This window comes from Semicossyphus pulcher, unplaced genomic scaffold (genome assembly GCF_022749685.1).
Source record: "Semicossyphus pulcher isolate SPU_LCO1_2020_fin unplaced genomic scaffold, fSemPul1.0.p SCAF_4, whole genome shotgun sequence".
NCBI lineage: Eukaryota > Metazoa > Chordata > Actinopteri > Labriformes > Labridae > Semicossyphus > Semicossyphus pulcher.
This window is the reverse complement of record NW_027211715.1, coordinates 32,060,001-32,083,401: the sequence shown is the minus strand read 5'-3', so window position 1 is coordinate 32,083,401 and position 23,401 is coordinate 32,060,001. Positions and strand designations below refer to the sequence as shown.

General features: G+C 41.4%; 1 protein-coding gene and 1 non-coding gene across 2 annotated transcripts in view; both read right to left on the bottom strand.

The window, feature by feature from the left end:
• gmds (GDP-mannose 4,6-dehydratase) overlaps nt 1–23,401 on the bottom strand; it is a 188,682-nt gene that overhangs the window by 142,030 nt on the left and 23,251 nt on the right. The window lies entirely within an intron of this gene.
• On the bottom strand, nt 17,390–17,553 carry LOC138608055 (U1 spliceosomal RNA). The gene has a single exon (XR_011309413.1). It is a non-coding gene; the product is annotated as a U1 spliceosomal RNA (small nuclear RNA).

Genomic DNA, 23,401 nt, shown 5'->3' with positions numbered 1-23,401 from the left:
GGTGCTACCTCTCTTTGGTTACACACACACACACACACATATATGCTCACATGCATTCACCACGAGAACACACTCCCATAAATACACACACAGACCACAGTCAGCCACAATAACGCATACCATCACACACTCTGGCTGCCCTGGAAGCTGTCACAGAGCCATGGGACCAAAAAGGAGCCCGGATTCTGATCCAACATTATGCCCGATTTACACAACCTCCCCTCTCTCTCTCTCTGCAGTCCTGCCCCACCTCAAACCTCCCCAGCCCACCCAGGACCCCCTGTGCAGGAGCACAACAGCTGCATGTGTGTTTATGTGTGTGTGAGCTGTGGAGAAAGGTAAAGGAGCAGTTAAATTGTGCCCGTTCAGTTATAAATACCTCCTCGTTTGTCCTGCAGAGTCACTGAAAGTGTCTCTTTGGGGATGTTTATGAGCCATACTGTCCTGCTGGCTGAAGCTAAGGTTAAAGCAAAGACAAAAACAGGACTGGCATGAAAATGAGCAACGAGGCAGAGCTTCTGAGGATGCAAATTAGGACTGCGGCTATTGTGACATTGTTTTGATTGTCTCTGAAACCCTTGTGAAAAAGTAGATAGTTCAGGTGAGGCGACACGTTTCTTTAAAATAAATACAAACAGACTTGTGTGCTGCTGTTGTGTTATTAATATGGTATGTTATCTACCGTTTCTAACAGTGTTAAAATGTATGTTTAATCAGCGTAATCAGCCTGGTGACGGTAACTCTTTAAAACGAAAGCTCACCGTCTCCTACTTCCTGTCGGCACACACATCCTCGCCAGCCATAGCTGCTAAAAGGAAACACTCAGCGGCATGTCCGGTCCATGAGCGGTCCGATTATTTAACCACAGCATTAACCAGCACTGGGACGAGGTGCCGCTGATAACAGGAACACTCTCACTTATAAGCCACCTGGCCTTACAGAGCGTCTGCCTCGATCATCCCGCCGACATGATCTGTGAGGGCAGCAGCGTCCGTGCTTGTTTACAGTTTACAGGCAGGTGACACACTGACAGCAGCTCAGCGTCAGCTCTGTGTGTGCCCTGATGAAGAGCTGCACTCATGCGATATCAGACGGACTTTTCCTGGAGATGAGTGATGGGAAACGAGAAATTGGCAAGTCCTTGTTTTGCACCGAGCAACAGCTTGACACTTAATTTGCTTCACTGTCACTGCTTCACTGCAATGTGACTATTGCACACGTGTGCACAACATAATTGCAATTGTTAATGATATATCTTGCAGCCCTAACACAAATGTTGATTCAAAATAGAGTTGTGCATGTAACTGCAGGATAAAGTAACAGGGTTACTGCAGCATATGGAAACTGTTCAGGCTTTCACCCTGTAACCTTGTTGTCAAAATGGTGATGATACATAAACCTGCAGAGCCGCCCAGCACGGGAACATGACTAAAAGCAAATCCATGACGAGGGCTCGTGGATAAAAGTTGCCAAACTTGCCCCAAAGTCAGATTGCCACAGGTTTGTCATCACGTGTTTTGCAGCATACATTTCTATTGCGATGGCTCGTCTGTCAGCATGAGGAGGCTGAGTCATAAAAGATGGTGTGATGTAGGAGTGGCAAACCTTTCCCATCCTTCCCCGTCCCCGTCACACCAACAGCTTTCATCTGGAGCCGATTAGAGACATTAGCACTTTCTTATCTCTACGCCTTCCTCCATGTCTTTCACCATCTTCCTCTTTTCCTGTCTCTGGCCTCCCACACGACACCCACCCCCTTTTATTTCCCCATCGCAGCACACAGGCATTCTTTAAATACTCTAAAAGGTGCCAAAGAAAATTCCAAGAAATAGTTTTTACATCCTGGACATGAGCGAGACTATTAGACTGTGTTCTTAAACTATTACAGTTGTATTAAGAACTATCTGGCCCTCGTTCAAGCACATAAATCAGCCCACAAGCTCAAACATTCACTCTGCATTGTTTCAAGTATGCGGCTCAGTTATGGGAAGAGGAAAGCTGACACTGGAAATGCAACATATGCATGCAGAAAATGTGCATGACAATCACAAGAGACCCCACTGCAATATTTAAAGCACGCTGCGTTTGCTGGTGGAATGTGCAACAGGCTTACGGATATTACAGGAGCGCTCGCACAGAGGCTAAAATTAGCCTAGCACTTGTAAACACACATACACACAGTGGGTAATCACCATTAGTACCAGTCATCAATCTTGAGATGACGGCATGTTAAGCCGTCCTTATTGGGAAAAGATATCGCAGCGTGCTTAATGGGAGTGAGAGTCGCAGAGCGGGGGCTTTGATGGGAATTCAATCTCTGTCATCCATCTCCATTAAAATGACTCCACACAGCTGATAGCTTTGACACACGTCTGCCCGAGCTAAGCTGATTAAAACCCAAACACATATAATATTTTGAGGCCATTAATATTAGTAATTTCAGTCAACAAACCGTGCATGAAACAGTAACTACCCCGCTTGATGCCGACTGCATCCTGCTGTGATAAGCCAAGAGTAAATATGCATCTTTACTCATTAGCTCCTTATTTAGGCAAAGCTATTAGTCATTACTGGGAAAGGGAAGGGACACAGCTCGAGCTTTCTCTCTTTTTATTTGGAAAGAAAATAATTTTCTCAATATTGAATCACCAGAAAATGACGAGTCAGACGGTATTTACTCTGTTATCATCTTTAGCACTCTTAGTCCTCATCAACCCGTTTCAGCCCACAGTGAATACTATTTATCATAACTCATTAACTCTTCAAATGATTGCTCATGTTACTGCTGAATGAGTAGACAGACATTAACTTGCTGATATGTTTGCCAGTTTGCCAAGGGCAAGGTTATTCTGCCCCCTAGTGGTCAGAAATACATTGCCTGCAGGTTTAAAGTTCTTATCTCAAAGATCTCAGTTTCGTTCTCTTTGGCGACACCTGTGGTGATAAACGGTAACTGCAGGAGCACACTTCCCAGATATCCAGACAGCGCTGCATGTGTGACGTCCACGGTTGGCTCCAGTTGTAACTCTTGATTTTCCTGGCTGACGGTCGCTTTCCTTTTCAGACTGTTTGCTTCATCTGAGCGTCGAGTTCGTTTCTTTTTCTTTGGATTTTCACTTCTTGTTGAAGTTGTATCTGTAGTCATCCATCTTTTCTTTGTTTGTTCAGCCATAGTAGATTACTGTTTACTCACAACACTTGCAGAGGGTGGAAAAGCAGCCGCTTAGCTCCGCCTACCCTCTCTGGCAGACCAACCACTGCTGGCTGATGGAAAACGCGTCACTAACTGGAGTCGCTTGGGTTGTTTTTCCATTTAAGTCGCCACAGACACCCAGTCTGTTATACTGCAAATGCAAAGGCTTTCATCAGTGGGCCATCGGGTCAATCTAGAGACTTAACAGACATTTATTTACATGAAGATCTTCGAGATTATTACTTTAAATGATCGTAATGTTGACCTATTGCTGCTGAATGTTTCACCAAACATTTACTTGCTGATATGTCTCCCACTTAACTCCATAAACTGATAATATGTCTGTCAACTTGTTTTGAGGTTATTCTGCCCCCTGGTGGCCAAAAGTATAATGACTGCAAAACAAATATCGCCTCGGGGACGATAAAGTAAAAGCTGAAGTTGAAGTTGCAGGTTTAAATTCAGTGGGGAATTTTTTTTACATGGCTAGTGACCAGTAACAGGTTAGTGACTTTTTCCAGGACACAGCTGAAAACTTCAAAAACAGGATCTTTAGTGCTGAATAAGTAGTGGTGAAATATAATCCCGGAAAGTTCATCAGTGAGTCAGAGTGGACGTTTGTGCAAGGTTGAAGAAAACCCCTAAAGGCATCACAACCTTCAACAACGGCTATCAAGTTAATAAAACTATTACAATTAACAATTAGATATTATAACAAGATTATAAAGCAAAGTGTTAACTACACTTATTGTGATCGTCTTTGCCAAACCTCTGAGCTTAACATCATTTTCCAGAGCCACAGCCCGAAATGACACTCATCGCTACATCCCTTTGGCTGTGTTTCGATCATCACCTCTAATATCTGTGTCACGTGACCTTAAATACCAAGAGCATCTCATCAACAGTAATTCATGATTCACACTTTTACAGACCCATGTGGATACACATAAAAACAAATACACACACACACACACACACACACACACACACACACACACACACACACACACACACACACACACACACACACACACACACACACACACACACACACACACACACACACACACACACACACACACACACACACACACACACACACACACACACACACACACACACAGAAAGGTTAGCAGAAAACAATCGCTTGAGTTCAAGTCCAGCCCGTCTCCACCCGCCTCTCTCAGCAGGGCGGGAACGTCGGAGCAGGGGTCGGGGAAGGCATGCCGGGTCGGACCGTTGCAAAGTGGCCGGTCTTTGAAGGAGGTCTGCGTCAGGGAAGGTTTTTTGAGAAGGGGAAGTGCTCTGCTGGAAGTTTTGGATGTCAATGGAAATGCTTTCCTTTATCTGCTGCGACTTCTCCAGCGGAAAGACAAAGTCACACAGAAACATGTAACAGGAATATTTCCTGGAAGGGACGGCCTGAGCTGCTGTGATCCAATCCCTGAAGAGGAACGTAGTTGAGAAGTGTTGAAACTTTCTGTAAAAAGTTTCAGACTGCAGATAAATAAGTTAATATGATTAAAACCTAAGAACCAAGTCAGTGGCTGATGGACAGAAGACGATCAGCCCAGAGGAGAACATGGAGGAAGAAAGTCTTCTGACCCCGACTATCCCACGATCCAACAGCAACCTGGCTAAACCACAAGAGCGACCTCAGGCTATCCAGATGTTTGCTCCAGAAAATATCATTATATTCACACACACTCACAGAGCACACTCACAAACATTCAGCAGCACACAGTAGTTTGAAACTTACTCTCAGGCTGCAGCCGAGGCTGAAATGTTTTCTCTGATCAGACGGTCTGACAGTGCCTCGTTCAACACGTCAAAAAAGACATTTAACAGGATATTTTAGAGCATCGACGTTTGAGGCTTGGATATTTAAAGAGTTATCTGTTACTACAACAGATCGATCAACTGTTTATTCTCTAAATATACACGTCCTCCTGCTGACTTTAAATTTCTAACTTTGGCGCCCCCCAGTTGTAGCGTCAAACAAGCTGCACCAAAGCACGTCACGATAATCAGCCAACAACTCCACGCGTGACGGCTTTTAAATTACCAGGCAGACGTGTGATAATAGTTCATCTCTCAGCTCTCACGAAGCACACGGAGCAGCACACGGAGCAGCCCTCCGAGGCTGTTTTGCAGAACCTTAACTTAGTTTCAGTCACGCTCCTCCCGCCTCACCACAGAGACACCTACAGGAGTGGTTGAAATGTGAGGATTAAATTATTTGTCTGCTTATTCTCTCAGTAATGAAACATGTTTTGCACGGTATTGTGTTTTCTCGTGTTGATTGTTTATTGTGCAGTGCACAGCGTGCTTCTTCTCTTTCCTATTTGCTGCAGGGTAACCCTGAAAATGTCCCTGTTGTGGGATAAATAAAGGTTTATCTATTCTAATCACAAACTCAAATGTACATCCTCCATGTTTGACTTTTATTCAAGACGTGGTTTCCATCCTACATATTTTGCTAAATGTAACCAAAACATATCCTGTACAACAGGATATAATGTCAATAATGTAGCATCTGAAAGAAGTTTTCACAGCGTTCACTGTTCTAGCAGCGTCAGCAGCATTCATAGCAAGATGATATATTGAATGTTTTCTGCTTATTAAAGGTTTCCACCACATTGATGAAAGCCCTTGCATTCGTATTGTTCTTCAGTTATATTAACTAGATGGCAAGCCGACATTCTCGGAAAAATACGTTTGCAATGTCCATCGCCCAGCAGTGGTGGGTCTGCCAGAGTGCGGCTGTTTACTCCCGTCTCAGCTGAGTTACAAGTTAAAGATCGATGTGGGCGAACGAACAAACAACGAAACGATTGATGGACACAGAAGATGACACTTTAAAAACAGAAGCAGTTCCAAAGAAAGGTCAAAGATTCCGTCACACTTTGGTGCTACATCGGAACAACCACAGTGTAGAGATGACATTTAGATTTCTGTGTGACGATCCAAAGACTCCGACACCTGAATGTCTCCACAGCAGTGTGGGAACGCGCCACTGAACTCTGTGTTGTTTCTTTCAAACCCGTCATGTGAGCATGTTGGTATGACATCAGCAGAGAGTTCATCATGTGTGAGGAAAAAAAGTTCCTTGGTAATTTGTTAAACAGCTCCACTCCGCTCAGATTTCTCTGGTTTTACTATTTCTGTTTTTTTGTTTTATTGTAAACAACATTTCTCCTACTTCCAAATCAAATATTCTCATTCAGGTCTTTTATGTGCAGAAAATGACGACGAAACCAAAAGGTGTTTTTCAGAGCTCCATTAATGCAAAGAAAACAAGTTCATGTTCACGCTGAAGCAACAGAATACAAATGTTTTAACTCAGGAAGAGTTCACAGATTAACATCTGGTGGAATAACCAGGTTTTTAATCACAGCTCTCATCCTCCAGTCTGTCACTGAGCTGTTGGGTGACGTTCGGTCGCTCTTGGAGCAGCTCGGCTTGTGACCGCTGCTTGTGACCGTCCATCTTCCTCTTGATCACATTCAGAAGGTTTATATGAGGTTCAGATCTGGATCGGGCCGGCTGTGACATGAAGAGCGAGACACTGATTTACAGAAACACTTGGAGTGGGCTCTTCATTTGTTCCGGAGATAATTCTGCACAGACAAATGAGTGGTACCTAAATAGTCACCAAGTGCACAACAGGCAGCTCATGCGGACACTCATATCTGGTGCCACCCTTGTGTGTGTTTTCACAGAGTTCTCCGTCCTCACATCTCGACCACAGCAGCCGGAGCAGCAGGCCTCTCTCTCCTCTCAGACCTCCACCTCTCCCGGAGAGCCTGACCACAGCCCGACCAGCCCGGGTCGCCTTACCAGCGTACCGCGTGGGAGCGGATACCAACGCGGGCTCACAGAGACCCATTCAAAGCCCTGCATATGAAATCTCTTCCTCTGCAGTGATACCTTACACTTCATCTGCATATTCACATATTCAGAGCCCGGTGTTCACTTCCTGTCTGAGCGAGATAGAGAGGAAGCTGGGCACGGACTAAATTGTTTTTATTAGTTTTCAAAAGAGTTTTTGTCGTCCGATCTTGGAGACCGACCAAGAGGCAGCTCGCACACAACTCCTCAGACAGGGCGGGCATCAGCAAAGACTTTAATAAGTTAGTAGAAATCAAAACATTGTGAATAATTATGACAGGATCTCAAATACAACCAATTAGGATGACAACTCTGAGCCAAGAAATTAAGCCAAACAATTCAGGCCTGCTCCTCAGATTAGTTGTTGTTAGCATTAAGAAAGAAAATGAATCCCTAACTGCCGTTAGAGGAATTCTGCAGAGACCTGCCCATCACGTAGCCGTCATGGATCATCTCCCGATCCGACAGCAAGTGTCAACACATGCACACGTAGAAAAATGAGAGCTGCCATTGTGTGACAATCTCCCACTGCGGTTACACTTGTAAGCAAACAACAACATACCACAATGACACTCCTGGTGCTCTGCCAAGTCAGCGCTGGCAGCTGCTCCTCTCTGCTAATCACCCTCTCCTTGAAGTCGATGCAGTTTTCTGCTGCTGTGTGGAAAATGTCTGCAATAGTTGGAATACAGATCGATGCTTAATTCACAGCATTCCGGTCGTGTAAAGCGATTGACACGTACTGTTCCTGTCCCCATCACTCATCACGCTCATTTCTGATCTTTCCCATGGGGTCACCGTCAGAGGTGTGACGATGTTCTGGATTCTTAAAATGTCTTGGCAGATAAAACAATTACACCTTGTGAAGGAGGCTTCTCACAGGTGACTTTAAAAAGATGAAGGAACAATGTTGCTTGTGTAGCACGATGCAAAGTCATTGTTATTTTAGACAGGAGATTTCCCAGAGAGAGATTAAAGTAACGTGGCCTCGTGAACCAAATTAATCGTCTTATTCAAATACAGGCTGAATTAGTCCTGGCTTAAGCCTAGCCTTAAACTTATACCTTAAGCCCCTTTCCCACCGGTAAAAAAAACCTGCTAACACCCGGCTTTTTCGCTTAGTAGGAAATGTTACACTCAGACCCGGGTCAAATGACTCTGCAGCAGACCCGGGTATCGCCTCGGCTCCAATCGGCAAAGATGGGAACACAAAACCCATGTCGACACGCAAATCTCCATTTCCGGTGTGATGCTGCCACCGTCACCGTCCAAGCAGCACTCGAACATCGTTCCAAATTTTTCGGCGCAAAGTTTGATAAATAGACTGAATGAGTAATAGATACAATAAAGACCTAACCACCGCGACATCTTCACTGGCCTCCATGCTGCTTACCAAAGAGGAGAATGTAAGTTCTTTGTGCGTACTATTGTTTACTAAGCCGAATATTGCTAAGTGCTACTCATGGTGATTCATGTTGGGCCTCTCTTTAAATAACATAAAGAGTCGAGTCTAGACATGCTCTTTCTGTAAAGTGTCTCGAGATAACTCTGGTTATGAGTTGGCGCTATACAAATAAAGTTTGATTTGATTTAAGCCCCGTTTGTGACGTCAGACGGTGACGCAGCAGAAAAGAGACTGACAGAAGTATACTTCACTGGCAATGGGAAAAGAGACAATCAGCATTTATTAGCGGGTCTTCTGGGTCTGAAAAACCTGCGTCAACGTGCTGATTTTGATGGGAAAGCAGTTTTACAACAATTTTCATGTTTTTTTGTACCTAATAGTAAAATGAAGATGATACAATATCTGTTTTTTTCCTTTAAGTTGAGACAAAAACTGTATTCTGGTCGAGGGAAACACGTCATCATCGTGATGATATCACTCAACTGTCACCTGGGTATAAGTCCTGCCATGTTTGTCGACATCAATCGCACCCAAAGCAGATTTTATCTGTCCTGATATTTCGTCACCTGACGTCCAGCATGATGAACTGCTGTAGCTGCTCCACACAAATGGGTTTAGTTTAAAGCTTGACGTCATCATGCAGATGCCAAAGGTGTTAAACAAACATCTAAATTGGCTCTGGGTTACTTTGGGTAATAGACCAAATGTAGGGCCTTACTTTACAAGTACAAACAGAGAATCTAAACAGGCTGACTAAATGAAGGTTTAAGGTTGTTAACAATCAGTTCCAAAAGCTGTTGATGCATGCACGAAGACCAAATGAATCAAAGACTGTTTCACTGCTTCTTCTCAGACAGAGGAACGCCTGTGTGCTCGCCTCTCACTTTAAGGCTTTTGGTTTGGTGTTTGTGAATGTGGTCTTCTTCTGCTCCCATTGTTTTGTCAGTTCTTATTACCTCAGTTCCACTAACTGTGGGGCTTTTTCAGGTCCCGTCCAACATTTATGAAAACCCTCGAGTGAGCGCTGCTCTCACAAACTCGCAGTGAAAGGGACCGGCTTCCATAGCTGAAATGTATTCATGTTCTATTAAATATCATAACTGATGCTGAGATGTTTACGATGTTATTGTTCATCCTTTGGCAGTTAGAATAATGTGTGGTTCAGAAAAATGCAGCAAGAACGGTGCAAAGTTTTGATTTGGTTTAATGTGCATAAATAAAAACTGCACAAAGAGCAGACGTCAAATTCCAACCTACATTTTAGCGTTGCCTTCATCGCTCAACAGTCATGTTTAAAGGATTTAATTCCTCAGTAAGAATAAATGTTCTTTTACTTAAAATGTTTATGAAAAGTTTGGAAGTGTTTTCTTTCCCAAACATTACTAAGTTCAAATAAAGTCATATATCTAATTTCATTTTGTTTTAGTTACAAAAATCTGAGCATTATCACTCAATATTCGTACATTTTTTACCACTTTTATTTGATTATAGACAGTTTGTATTCTTGCACAAGACTAAAATCCTTCCCAGAAAGCCCAGCCTTCCGTAACCTTTAAAGAACATTTTTTAACTCTCTTCCAGGCCCATTGTTCTGTGCTATGTGTGAGCGGTCAGCTGATGGTTTTGCACGTTGCGTGGAGCGAAAAGGGTCACATCATTCTTATTAAAGCAGCTTCATAGCGTGTCGAAGCGAAGCACAAAGACAGAAAAGGCGTCATACCAAGTCATCTGAGAAAAACAAGGCGTTAACGCAGAGCCCTGTTTAAATTACAACGGCTGCAGTGACATCCAGAGCGTGATCTGTGCACAAATGAAGCACAGTAGCGTTGAGGCTCCACATGAGGTTATGATGGGACAGATTTTCTTACCCAACCCACAAGTCAGAGTCAATTAATGAGAAGAGAAGCAACAGTAACCAGAAAACAGGCAACAATACGGTTACCCACGTTAGCTGGAAGGAACTGTGTTTGTGTGTGCGTGTTACTGCGTCCTCCTCCGGGGCGGTTGGTGCTGACTGACACTTGGGTAATACCTTTGTGTCTCTTAAACTCGAGCAGGGTACACACACACACACAAACACACACATGAACACACAACACTGAGAGCAGAGAGAAACGCTTGCCTTCTGCGTTCTCGGCTGCCAAAACGATGCAAGTTAAGACACAAACCAGAGCAACAAAAGACGCTGCAACAGACTCCAAAAGTATTCACCAGCCGCGTCGATTCAGACTGTAGATCACTCATATGTATTCAGGAGGCTATGAAGTTTCCTATTTAAATATCAACAGTACTTAGTTGTATCAGTTTACTGGAAAGGCAACTTCATTTAGCAGACGCTTTTGTCTCTAAGAGTTAGTACAAAACAAGCATGGATCCACACAGGAGGGGACAATGTTACACACCTTAAGACACCAAACAACAACATCCTCATTATCATCAATCGTTCTGTTTTTTAACTAAAAAATAAAAATATATAATGTGCTTCTAAGTATAAAAACACAGCCTTAGTTCCAGCGGATGCACTGGCGGAAAACAAAACATTAACATCTGTATAATTAAATGCTAATCAGTGCAACACTTTGTGAAGCTTTTAATGTTTAATGTAAGAGCGTCAAATGTTCAATATTCAAGTTAAGATCTTTATAAAGGGCTGTAAACTTTACACCCACCGGCCACTTCATTAGGAACACCTGAAGAATCTGATGTGATCCAACACAGCAGCTCAGCCGTAAGATTTGCTTTCATGTGGCCTGTAATGTGCAGGCTTATTCTAAGTAAAGTAATTCAATGATACTTCAGCGTCACGGTCATTATATTCAGAGGTGTTTCTAATACTCTGACCCCCTCATGTATGTAAATAGGGAGGACAAAAAATTTGAGACACATTAATATAATTACTGATAATAAAACTCCACCTTTAACTAAGGCCTCATTACATCATTGAATTTACACACTTCAGAACAAAACAAAACTCTGTGTTTACATGTTTTTGGTAAAAGCATGTTGCAGAAGTATTTGTTTTAAAATGTCAGTTTATAAGTGATTATTATCATTTTTAGACACTTTATGGACCATTCTTTACTGGAGTTAATGATTATATATTTAGTGTGATAATAACCTTTATTTACATGATCCAAGTTACAAAGTGCTTTACAAAGGCAGCAAATCTAAACAGGTCATAAAATCATAATCAAAGGCAAATATTAGAAATAACAAATCGATTTAAAAAATAAATAAAATTAATTTAAAAGACCAAACTAGAAAAATATTACCACCAAAAGTTCTTTAAAGTAAGCTAAGTTGTTACAACTTTTAATACTTTTATTACAGAATTTCATTCAGTATATACAGAGATAATTTCAGCTAAATTATGCACTTAATGAAAGCTTCATGATACCATCATATCACACATTATAGTGATGGTATTAACCATCTTTTCTTTTGTGGTATCAACAAAAAAATGTCTAAAGTATTTATTCATTTATTCCCAGAAATTTTAGCACCAAACGCTAAAACTTAGTTTCGTATATAGTAGTATTTTTTTGATTCTTGATTCTTGATTCTTGATTCTTGATTGAAATAATAATTCTGCTGAAATCAGAGAGTATTTAATATCAGTTATTGTGCACCTTTGTCTGATAACTGTATCAGTGCATTGCTCTCATCAACCAGGTCTGAACATCTTCAAACAAAACCACCACACGCCAAAAGAAGAAAATGCAGAGCGACTTTTGATAGACAAGAAGAGTTATGTGCTTGAAATAACTCCAGTGTATTCCCACACAGTGTCTCCACATGCTGAACTGGCACTGCATGAAGCACACACACACACACACACAGCATCACACCTGTGAAAGATGGCGGTGGAGGTTCTGGCGAGCTACGAGTGTGTTTTTGTTGAAGTTCCACAGTTTACAGCCTCGCTGCCCGAGGCACGACAGTTTAATTTGACTATAATAAGATCAGCACGACAGATTGGTTTCACCGCGCCGGGCGGGTCGCTTGACTTTTATTACAACAGGCATCACTTGGAGACTATTATTGTAAACGTTTAGCTGTGGTGGTGGCCTGCGCCGGCCACACATGTATAAACACACCGAGCCAGAGCAGATATTCCCCATACGAATGGCACCGAGACGTAGGAAAGATTTAGCATGGGAGGATCAAAATCCCAGGTGGATTTCTGCGTGTGTGTGTGTGTGTGTGTGTGTGTGTGTGTGTGTGTGTGTGTGAGAGAGAGAGAGAGAGTGGCTGGTCAGGGGAAAGTGAGAAAACTACCCTGGTCAGTGTTTGTGTATCTATCCCTTTTTCCCGTCCTTTTTTTCCCATCATTATGTCCATAATTTGGGGAAGGAATGCTTTAGGGGACCATTAGGAACGTCAGGGGACCCTCAAACCTCGCCGCTAAGCTACGGCTACACCCTGACATCCGTGATTGTGACGAGTTCACCTACAGCAGAGAGCCGCAGAAAAACCCACCACGGTGCAGAAAAGCGTTTGTGCGCAGACACACATGCTGCAAACACCCACTCTTCCCTGTGTCACTTCTTGCTAAATGGTGTGTAATCGTTTTGTGCATGTGTGTGTGAGTGTGTGTGTGTGTGTGTGTGAGTGTGTGAGAGAGTGTGTGGAAAGCAGAGAAAAGAAAACAGCAGAGTGTTTTCTTTGGAGGTTGCCCACACTGCACACACAGACGGAGGAGAGCAGAGATTATCTCCTGAGTAATCGTGTTCTGTTCTCTGTGAGATGGCACCAATCATCGCCCACTCACCCCTTATCCCCCTCCCCACTCCTCCTCGTCATCTTCATCACCACCACCACCACCACACATGGCTGTATGTAGGGATGCAGACGCATGCTCAAGGCGCCCCAAACGGCTGCACATATGCACACACTTAGCACATTTAGCAAAACACACACACATGCACAAATATCACTCATATCTCAGGGTCACTTACTGCAGCTTAAGCATGTCTGCGATGCAACATCTGCAAAGAGGGCACACAGGTCGTTTACACGCCTGAGAAGGGGACCGCCACGGTTTCATCCTAAAGAAAACAGCTCAGAGGTTTTCTGCTCATCCCTGATTAAGCACCATGGTTTACTTTACAAAACAAGCCATTTAATTATCAATCAGTATTCTCAGTGTCAGAATTTGTTGGGGGGGGTTTGTGTTGCAATGGACTGTAAATTGAAGGGGGTATCACTCTGTTGCTGTGGTCCTATGTTCACTAATGTGTACGAAACAAAAGGAAATTAATGTCTTTAATGCTGCTTGTAATCAGTTTGTGTTTTTTATGTTATTGTATGTTAGACAATCAAGAGAATTAAACATTAAATACACCAAAATCACACTATAACACAAACCATCATATTGATCGAGAGATATCATCAGGCTGCAAACTGCAAACAAAAAATGGAGCTTGAAGGTCTTTAATTTCCTCATGTCCTCGTGTTTTATTTACTACAACACAGATTCTGATACCATGTGCAACACTCTGCAATAAGATCATTATAGTGCCAGATAGCTCCAAAAATACAATGCAAATTAGAGAAATGCAAAAACATTATCAATTATAGTAAGGACTTCTATTGCAGAAGTTTATGAATTTAAAGATAGTGCACAATAATTAAGAAAAGATTATATTGCTCCTGATACTGCTCATGGTACTAAGAAATAAGCGGAAGTACTGCACATGATTATTGTATAGATATCAACATGACACTCTGGCAGGCTGCCGCCCACAGGTGAGCTGCACAAACCTCGTTGTCGATGCCGGGGAATTAACCCGTACAAGCAAAGCAATAATTATTGCAATATTAGGCTGTATTACACTTATTAACACGTGCAATGTGACACTTATATTTATGTTTATATTTATAGAATAAACAATCATGTGCAATACTTCTGCTTATTTATTAGAACCATGTGCAAAATTACTTTTAGTATCAGGAGCAATAAAACCTTTTCTGATTATTATGTACAATTATATTCAATATCATGCACTAATTTTGATTTCATAACGTTGCGCAATACAAGTTTTTACTGCTGTCTAACTGTCCATACTACTGTCAGTTTAATTACCACCATTACCTTCTGCTTACTTTCATCACTTATTGTATTATTGTTATTCTATCAGCCCATACACGTTATATTTTATATTTTCACTCATATTTATTTGTTTTTTAATTTATGTATTTTTCTTCTGTGTTTTTGGAGCAATCTGGCGCTTTAATTTCCTTCAAGATGAATAAAGTTCTATCTTATCTTATATTGAACTCCCACATTCTGCTATGTTAAATTATTGTTTTTCTCAATAGAGTTTGGTGGCTTTGAAGGGAGCGATGTACCAACCGTTTCAAATCAACCTTATTGAACAAAAAGGTCCGTCTCTGGAGTCTTTCCGTGATTTTGTTCAATGTGAGTCTGTCAGGTTACAAACAAGCTCTTTTAATGGACGTACTTTGATTGGGCACATTTGCTACACAGGATTATGTTGCAGCCTTTTCATCCTGTCTCGTGGCTGTCTGATGAAGCAATGACCTTTAGCAATTAAAACACTTTTTGTACCCCAAAATGTAGACCCCCAAATAAGTAAAAAAAAATAAAAAAAAATTTCCAACTTCAGGCCATGGACATATATTTGTTTTATCTGATTTTTAACTCATTTGAAAATCAAGTATCACTTTGGTACCAGTACAATCAGGGCATTATGTGATGAGGAAATAATCGTTAGCTGCAGCCCTGCACATGACCTCAGCTCAGCTCCTCTTTATGTTGAACGATTACACCTCCGTTGGCTGATTTATGTGATAATGATGATGAAACCGGTCGGATTCAAACAAAAACAAATACAGGAATCCATCTGCAGGATGAGCTCAGCGAGGCCGAGGGGTTACAAGCTCTGACAGTTTAGTGCTCGTCTTCCTCACACGTCCATCAGCCTCACCCCGTCAGCCTGTCTGTCCGTCTGCCTAACCTGCCCCACCAGACGCCACAGCTGCTGATTGATGGCAGCGTGTAAAAGTGAAAACCATTCTTCTCTTCTCTGTGACAGAATCAACGTTCACAAACAACATTTATTACTCTTTGCTAGCAGCTTCTCACACTGCCGTTGATACCTGTGCTAATGATGATAATCAGGAGGCGTAATCGTGATCTTAAATACAATCCTACAGCCTGGGGGCGAGGAGGGACATTCTCAGAGACACTTTTAAGACCTGAATGATCCTGAGAAAGGAAGGTTCACACAAAGAGTAACTTTTCCACTGTGGCTCGGATGGAAAAAGTAGGAGGCGAGAACGTCCAAAGCAGGGAGGCGGAGAGACACAAGGAACAAGCGCTGATAGTTTGATTAATGATCACTTTTACTATTTGCCACTCAAACGTCTGGCAGCTCCAAACCGCTGGACAGGAGGGCGTTCAAACAGGCCGTGTGTGTGTGAGACAAGGGTCAACAAATCTGTAATAAAGGGGGGATTTATTTTATTTTTTTATCATTCTAAAGCACATTTCAATCACTTACATTTTGAATCTGTAAACTAGATAATAAATGTATGTGTACTTTTGCAATGCTGGGTCTGGCCTGGACCTGTTAGCTCCTGGTAAGAAAAACATAATGCTTCTAATATGTCAGACGATAGTGAGCTTCCAAGCTTGTGGCAAAACTTTGGAGAGGGCTCCTTCCTGTTTTAGGATGAAAATGCTCCGTGCACAAAGTGATGGACAAATGTTTTTGGGGTGTTTTTCTTTGTGTGTGTCTGGTGTTTCACAAGCCCAGCACAACTACAGCACTATCGAAAAGGAAGCCTTAGCTTTGCTGTGGGCTTTACAGCATTTTAAGGTGTATGTTGGTTCCTCTTTGCAGCCTGTTGTTGTGTATACGGACCATAACCCATTGGTGTTTTTAAACCGAATGTACGACAGCAATCAGAGGCTAATGCGTTGGGCCGACATAGCTCAGAGTTATAGGAAAATGTTGCTTTGTCACGTGTTTTGGAATGATGTCACATTATCTGCCATCTTTATAGGGGGGGGAGTGTTACATTAGTGTTGTTTCCTGTCTTATTTATTCACTTCCTGTGTTGCCTGTTGAATTCACTTGGTGCTTCCTCAGGTGATTAATGTGATCAAGGTGTTAACTCACCTGGTTGCAGTCAGCTGTGCTCAGTCAGTTTAGGCAGGGCCTTCTAACCAGCTCGGTCTCTCTCCCCACCTTGCAGCGGCAACACCTCAGTGTTGTTTTCAGGTTGTTATTATTCCTGTTTGTTTCTTTCAATAAACTAAAATGCATTAACTTCATTCCTCTGTGTCCCTCATTATGTTCGGCATTTGAGCCGGCTGTAACAGTGTGTCTGAAGTAGTTAACTGCCCTGCACAGAGCCCTGAAATCAAACTCAGTTAATGCCTGTGAGATGAACAGCAGCACCGACTTTTGCCAGGTCGAGTGCCACATGTAATGATTGGAGTCATTGTGATTTACAATTTCCTACTTGAATATATCTGTAATCATAAAATATGAAATTGGCTCAAACCAACCAAACATGGCCACCTAATGTCAACCAAAGTCTGTAATTCAATGTCACTAAAGATTTTGTAGATATATTTTGATGTTATCAAAGCAGAAAATATATGAAGCCTATACAGGCATGAAAGTTTCAGAAGCAAATGTCAGATATGATCAGATTTACTCGCTTTCTCATATAATAGCTTCTCCATCTCCTATTCTTTATAAATAAGATAATCCTTTATTGATCACCAGGGGGGAGATTCAGGTGTTGCAGCAAAGACAAAATAGCAAGTAAGTAAAGAAATATGAATAAGAATAGATTACATAAACACAATTTAAAAAAGGTACATTCAACTGGTATACAAGTAGCAGGTATGGGATAAAGGAAATAAGGCGAGAGCGGGAACGCAGTCCCCCACTACCAGAAATTATGTAATGGAGATTTCCACATTTGGGGAATTCGTAGTGGTCGGCATAGCCGGAGGGCAAAGGCTGAGTCTCTCCCCGGGCAAACCACCTTCTTGATCAGGGTATCTCCGCTGCCAGGTACCTCAAATGTAACACTTGAAGCAGGTCAGCACATTTGAAGTTGATGAAGTTGCATTATTCTTGCAACTTTTAGGTTGTGTCCACATGACTGAATGCACTTACTGTAAGTCAGTGTGGATAAAGCAACAGCAATGAAATGCAGTGTAAGTGTTTTATTAACGGAGCAGACTGTTCAGGAGTCACAATGGGTGTCATGTTTTAATGTCTGCATGCTTTGGCTACTTTTGGTATTAATCATCTTGTGTGCATTTTTAACTTCCTGTTTTGATCTCACAAGTTTTTTTTAATGAAAGCTACTTTATTCTTTGTGTTTCAGACACTCTTTTGAATGTATTTATTCACACGATCATACTGTAATGATAATGAAAGTGTGATGCAACACCTATTCAGTTAAAGCCAAGGTTTTTATGAACCACCCAAAATTATGTCCCCAAAAAAATCAAGTCAAACCAAAGCGATGTGCAGGGAGCTCCTCTCCCACACTGCTTAATTGTTCAGCGAGCAGCTGTGCTCTTTATTGTATCTGACGCTCCGGCTCGCTCAGAGAATAAAGGCCTGTTTGTTTGGCTGACAGGAGAAGAGCTAAGAGTGGCCCAACCCTTCATACAGGTATGACAGCCTGATTTAAGGCTTCAATTAAAAGCACACAGGTAAAGGCAGCAGCCTGTTCACACAAAGCAGCTACACATAGAAAAAATAAAAACACCTTTATTAAGTCAACGAAAGACGAAAACTATTACACAGATCGAGATAAGCATCTAGTGTCGTAACTCACCCATATCTCCCCCCTTTCGTCTCACCTCAAATCAAACCCTGCCTCTCCTCTCTTTGTTCCCCCCATCATCGCTCCATGATGTGATCCAAACAAGTGAGATCATCGCTCATTACAGCAGCCTTTCGTAAACAGATTGCAATCCTGAAACGCACAGCCACACCAGACATTTAACCAGAATAACAAATGAAATAGTGTCTCTGGAACAATTAAAGATTGTGACGCTCTTCAAAGGGAATTTGCAGATTGTGAAACACAGATTACGCCGCCTTCGATTGCCCTGAATTTCATCCTTAACTGAAGTTAATCGTCATCGTTTTCCTTTGAAGCAGAAACAAAAGCTACTACTCGGCGTGCGACCCAAACACACGGCAGGCCGACGCTCTGACTGAACAACTCCAAACAAAACGGCTGAACAAACACGCAATTAGCAGGGGGATTGTTGCTGTGTGTCTGTGTGTGTGTGTGTGTGTTGTATCTATGAGGGTGTGGAGAGAGTGGGCAGCAGCAGATTAGCAGACAATGTTTACTGTGAGTAATGAGCTTAGGCCACTTATGGAAGGATTGAGTGAAGCTGCATCTTTTCTCTGTGTGTCACTGCCGGTGTGTGTAACTAAGAGGCTGCACCGATGACAGAAGTAAACGAGACTGTGACTGATTTTCTTCATGAAATAAGGATAATAAAGTCTCGGGGAAACTTTGGCAGCGAAAGAAGTTAAAATAGAAAATAAAAGCACTGATCTGTTCATGCATCGACTCTGAGCCTCTCTGCTTGTGGGTTTGCTTAAAGTCACAGAGTCTCGACAGGAATCCCTCTGTACACATGATATAATGTCTATGTAAACACAACTATGTACACACAATAGAGGAAAATACCAACAACACCAGATCTCTGTGTAAACCGAGCTGTCTGTCTCAACCATCGCTGCATAAACTGAAAGTAATGTTGGATTCACACAAGTGTCTTCACATAACTTCAACCTAACCTCTCTTTTCTGGAAGTACCAGGAGCATTACTTTTAGATAACTCATGCTAGTTTAAAATAAACAGAATGTAAAGTTTATATGCAACACAAGAACAGAGATATGTTGCTTCTGGATGCAGTTGCTGCAACATCAAAGCTGCAGCTGAAGCAGAACAGGCCATCAGTGCAGCCACAAAGTCAATACCAAATCCAGACCAGTACAGCTGGTGTCAGAAAATGCTACATTTCCCTCAGTCATGGTGCAAACTAGAGACTTCAATAAAATGGGATCAAATAACATAAAACAAGCTCCTCTGCATGCACACATTACTGACAAAACAACTTTAACATTCAAAACACAAACAAGAACCGAACAAAGTAGAAATTCTGTCCAGCACAAAGCATGATGGGACACGAGGCATGATGGGCACCTCATGTCAAATATCAAAGCACTTTTAAATCACGTCAGACGTGCTCATTTAAATATCAAAAACTATGAAGAGTCTTTCCAATCGTTCATGTTCCCATGAACATTTATAATATACCACCATGTAGTGTTTTGGATGGAAGCCCTTATTCAGACATGAAACAAAAGCAAAAACACACATGTCAATTACCTGGTCAGTGGGGTCACCTGACAGGTCATGTGATACCAGATACTGAATCAAAGAGAAAAAAATCATACAACAATGGACCTTGTAACCTTGTCCAAAGTCATATGTTTAAACCTAAAAGTAAAATGTGTGCAACTCATATTGTACATAATCTATATGTATATTAAAGTCTTCTTAAATATCCATCCATCCATTATCTACACCGCCTATCCAGTCAATCACAGGGCTGACAGAGTCAGACGACCTTTCACGCTCACACTCACACCATCAGGCAATTACAGAGTCGCCAATGAAGCTAACGAGCATGTCTTTGGACTGTGGGAGGAAGCCGGAGTACCCGGAGGGAACCCAGGCATGCACGGGGAGAACATGCAAACACCACACAGGAAGGCCCGCTACGCCTGAACCGAGATTTGAACCTAGAACCTTCTAGCTTTGAGGCGACAGGACCAACTATTGCAACACCGTGCAGCCCTCTTCTTAAACATACCGAACTAAATAAATACAATAAAATCAGGTGGAAACTTGAACTGGGTATTAAGCTAAAAGTTTGTAAGTCAGAAAAAAATATACAAATTGTTTTGTTCATTTTTGCTTATTTTCAGTTAGTCAGTTAGTTTATTTCATCGTGTAATGCACAAAAAAGTGCCCAGCTTACAAGACTCTACAAACAAAACACCAGTTACACCTCAAAATATATCAAGCAATGTTTCATAAAGTATGAAAAACATCAAACATAAAGCGTCCTACTACAAAACACAAACTCAGCCAACTGAAATACTTCAGTGTGAATAGATACTGAAGTCTGCATTCAGCAGACATGGAAAACAAATCAATCTACAGACATTTAGCTGAAAAGGTGACAGGAGGCAGTAACACAAAATGCTTACTGTGATGTCATTTCCTGGAGTATCTTCAAATGCTTTCTAACCCTGAAATCTGAACAACCCAGAAGTTATGTTAAGTCATGCTCCAGATATACGCACTACTACTGCTGTATTAATTTACACTGTGCATATCATGAGCTAAGTATGTCATCAGTGAGTGTTTAGTGTGATGCCACAAGAGTCAGAAGCATTGTCTTTGCAATAAGAATGAAGGCAGTAGCTAGTTTAGTTTTTATTACAGATTGATGTAAAACAGAGAATAAAATGTAAGTGCTGCCATTACACATTTAGTTGCTCAACAAATTGACTCTTTCATCTTGTCTAGGTCGAGCAGATAGTCCAAACTGCAGGTTCAAACCCCTCTCCTGGCTACATTACTCTTACTCCACTTAAGAACTTATTTTGAAATAGACGAAGACATTTGTAGATTTAATTACGAGCAAAATACCACAAACACTGAGACTTTAATTGCAGCTGCGCTTCGTGAGAGAAACAAATCTGTTCACGCAGCACTTTTACACAAAGAAACAGTACTCAGAATTAGCAGATGAATAATCCCTTCAGCTCCATATAAATCATTACATAAAATCCATTATGAGGCTGATTATGATTACCCAATGTCTCCCCGAGGACGTAGCAACAGGGAGATTGATGAGTGTGATAAATATTTAACGTAATCCCTGGTTACCGTCTTCTCACCTCAGCTGTACCCTCTCTCTAACTACAGCAAACTAATTAAGCACACGATCCCGGCTTTGTGTGATTATTGTGGTAAGTATGTACAGACAAACACGCTACGGGCTACTGTCAATCACTCATCACCGAGGGGAAATGAATAAAGGAGTGAGTTTAAGGAGGGAAGGAGACGATACAGCAGAGGAGGAACGCAGTGTTGCTTCCTCACTTTTGATCTCTTTCCTGTCTAAATATCCAACATTTTTTCTTCCTTTAGTTTCCTTTATTAACTTCTCTTATGTGGCTGAAGAAACTAAAAAGTAGACTCAAACTTTATAGCTAGAGGAACGAGAGGGAGACATGGTTAAGGGTTACAGCTCTTGAGGAGCGGTAATGCTGCAGACTGACCTGCAGAGGGTCTCATGCAGACCTGGTCTCTAAAACAAACGCTTTTAACAATAAAAACTCCCAATGCAGGAAGTTACAAGACAGATCTTATACAGATTAGTTTGTGTTTGATTTGCAACTTCAACAACTTAAATTAACCTGCTGATTATTTTCTTGAAGGGGAGTAACAGGAAAGAAAAAAAGCTATTTATAACATTTAATAGGCAAAACAATATTAAATAAAGTCTTCCAGAGCCAAATGTGGCAACTTCAACATCAGTGTAAAACTAAATATAATAAAAAACAAATGCAGAGAGTGTTTACTGGAAAATGACCGGAGAAAAAATATGTATTCTCATAACTGTTGCAGATTAATTTTCTCTCTAGCTACGAGTCGGCTGATCATTTCGACTCTGCAGACGTTTGAAAGATTGTTTTCATTAGCAGGTAATCCCTGGTTTACTTTTCATATAATTAACAACTGATTGTGTCTGTAAATTGTCAGAAACTAATAAAAATGTTCATCACAAGTCCCCGAAGCTCTAGATGATGTTTTTAAAATGCTCATTTTGTCCGATCAGCCGTTTGAAATCAAAACACACTCAGCTCACTCTCATGTAAAACAGAGAAAAGAAGCAGATCATCAAATCTGACAACTTGAAAACGGCATATTTTAAAATAATTGTATGAATGTTTAATTAATCCTGATTCATAAAACTGTGATTTATTGGGTTTATGTTGTTCTTTTAAACGTGTACAGAAGATTTTACATTCAATATTTGCTGTTCTAGCTTTTGTTTGTTATAAATGTTGCATTGATATTTTATTTTAGATTAATATAACACATATAGCAAATACTTTCACTGGAGAAGCTGGAACCCCTGAAGATTATTATTTTTTTATTTATGACTTATTTTAGTTTTTACCAAGACAGTTGTCGATTGATTTGCAGCTATGTAACTTTTATAGCACTGAGTTTGCATATTAAAAAAAGAACAAGATAAAGACGGAAGCTTTTGGCTTTTAAATTATTTTGATCAATAATTATGGCCGCTGGTTCAGCTCGGCTGGTAGAGCAGGCGCCACATGTACAGAGGCCACAGCCCTCAACGCACTGATCGCAGGCTCGACTCCCGACCTGCCGATCATTTGGTGCACGTCACCCCCCACTTTCTCCCCCCATCACTTCCTGCCTCTCTTCAGCTGTCCTACAAATAAAAAGCAAAAGCCAAAAAATAATCTTTAAAAATAATAATAATTAAAATGCAATGACTTATAATAAAGTTCAAAGCTCCTAAAAACCCATCTGAGTACATGTAATCGCCGCTCTTGAACACCTCCCTTCAGGGAATGGTCCACAGCGGCTCACTGCTGCCATCTATAAATCACAGGTGAAACTACATCAGCACTACATCACAGTTTACTTTGGCTCCTGTGTGACACCAGAACAAGACAGTTGATGTGGAACATTTAGGCTTTGATTTAAGATGCAGCTTAGATACAAATCATATTTAGCTTTCTGATACTATTTATTGACTCAGTGTGTTTACTTA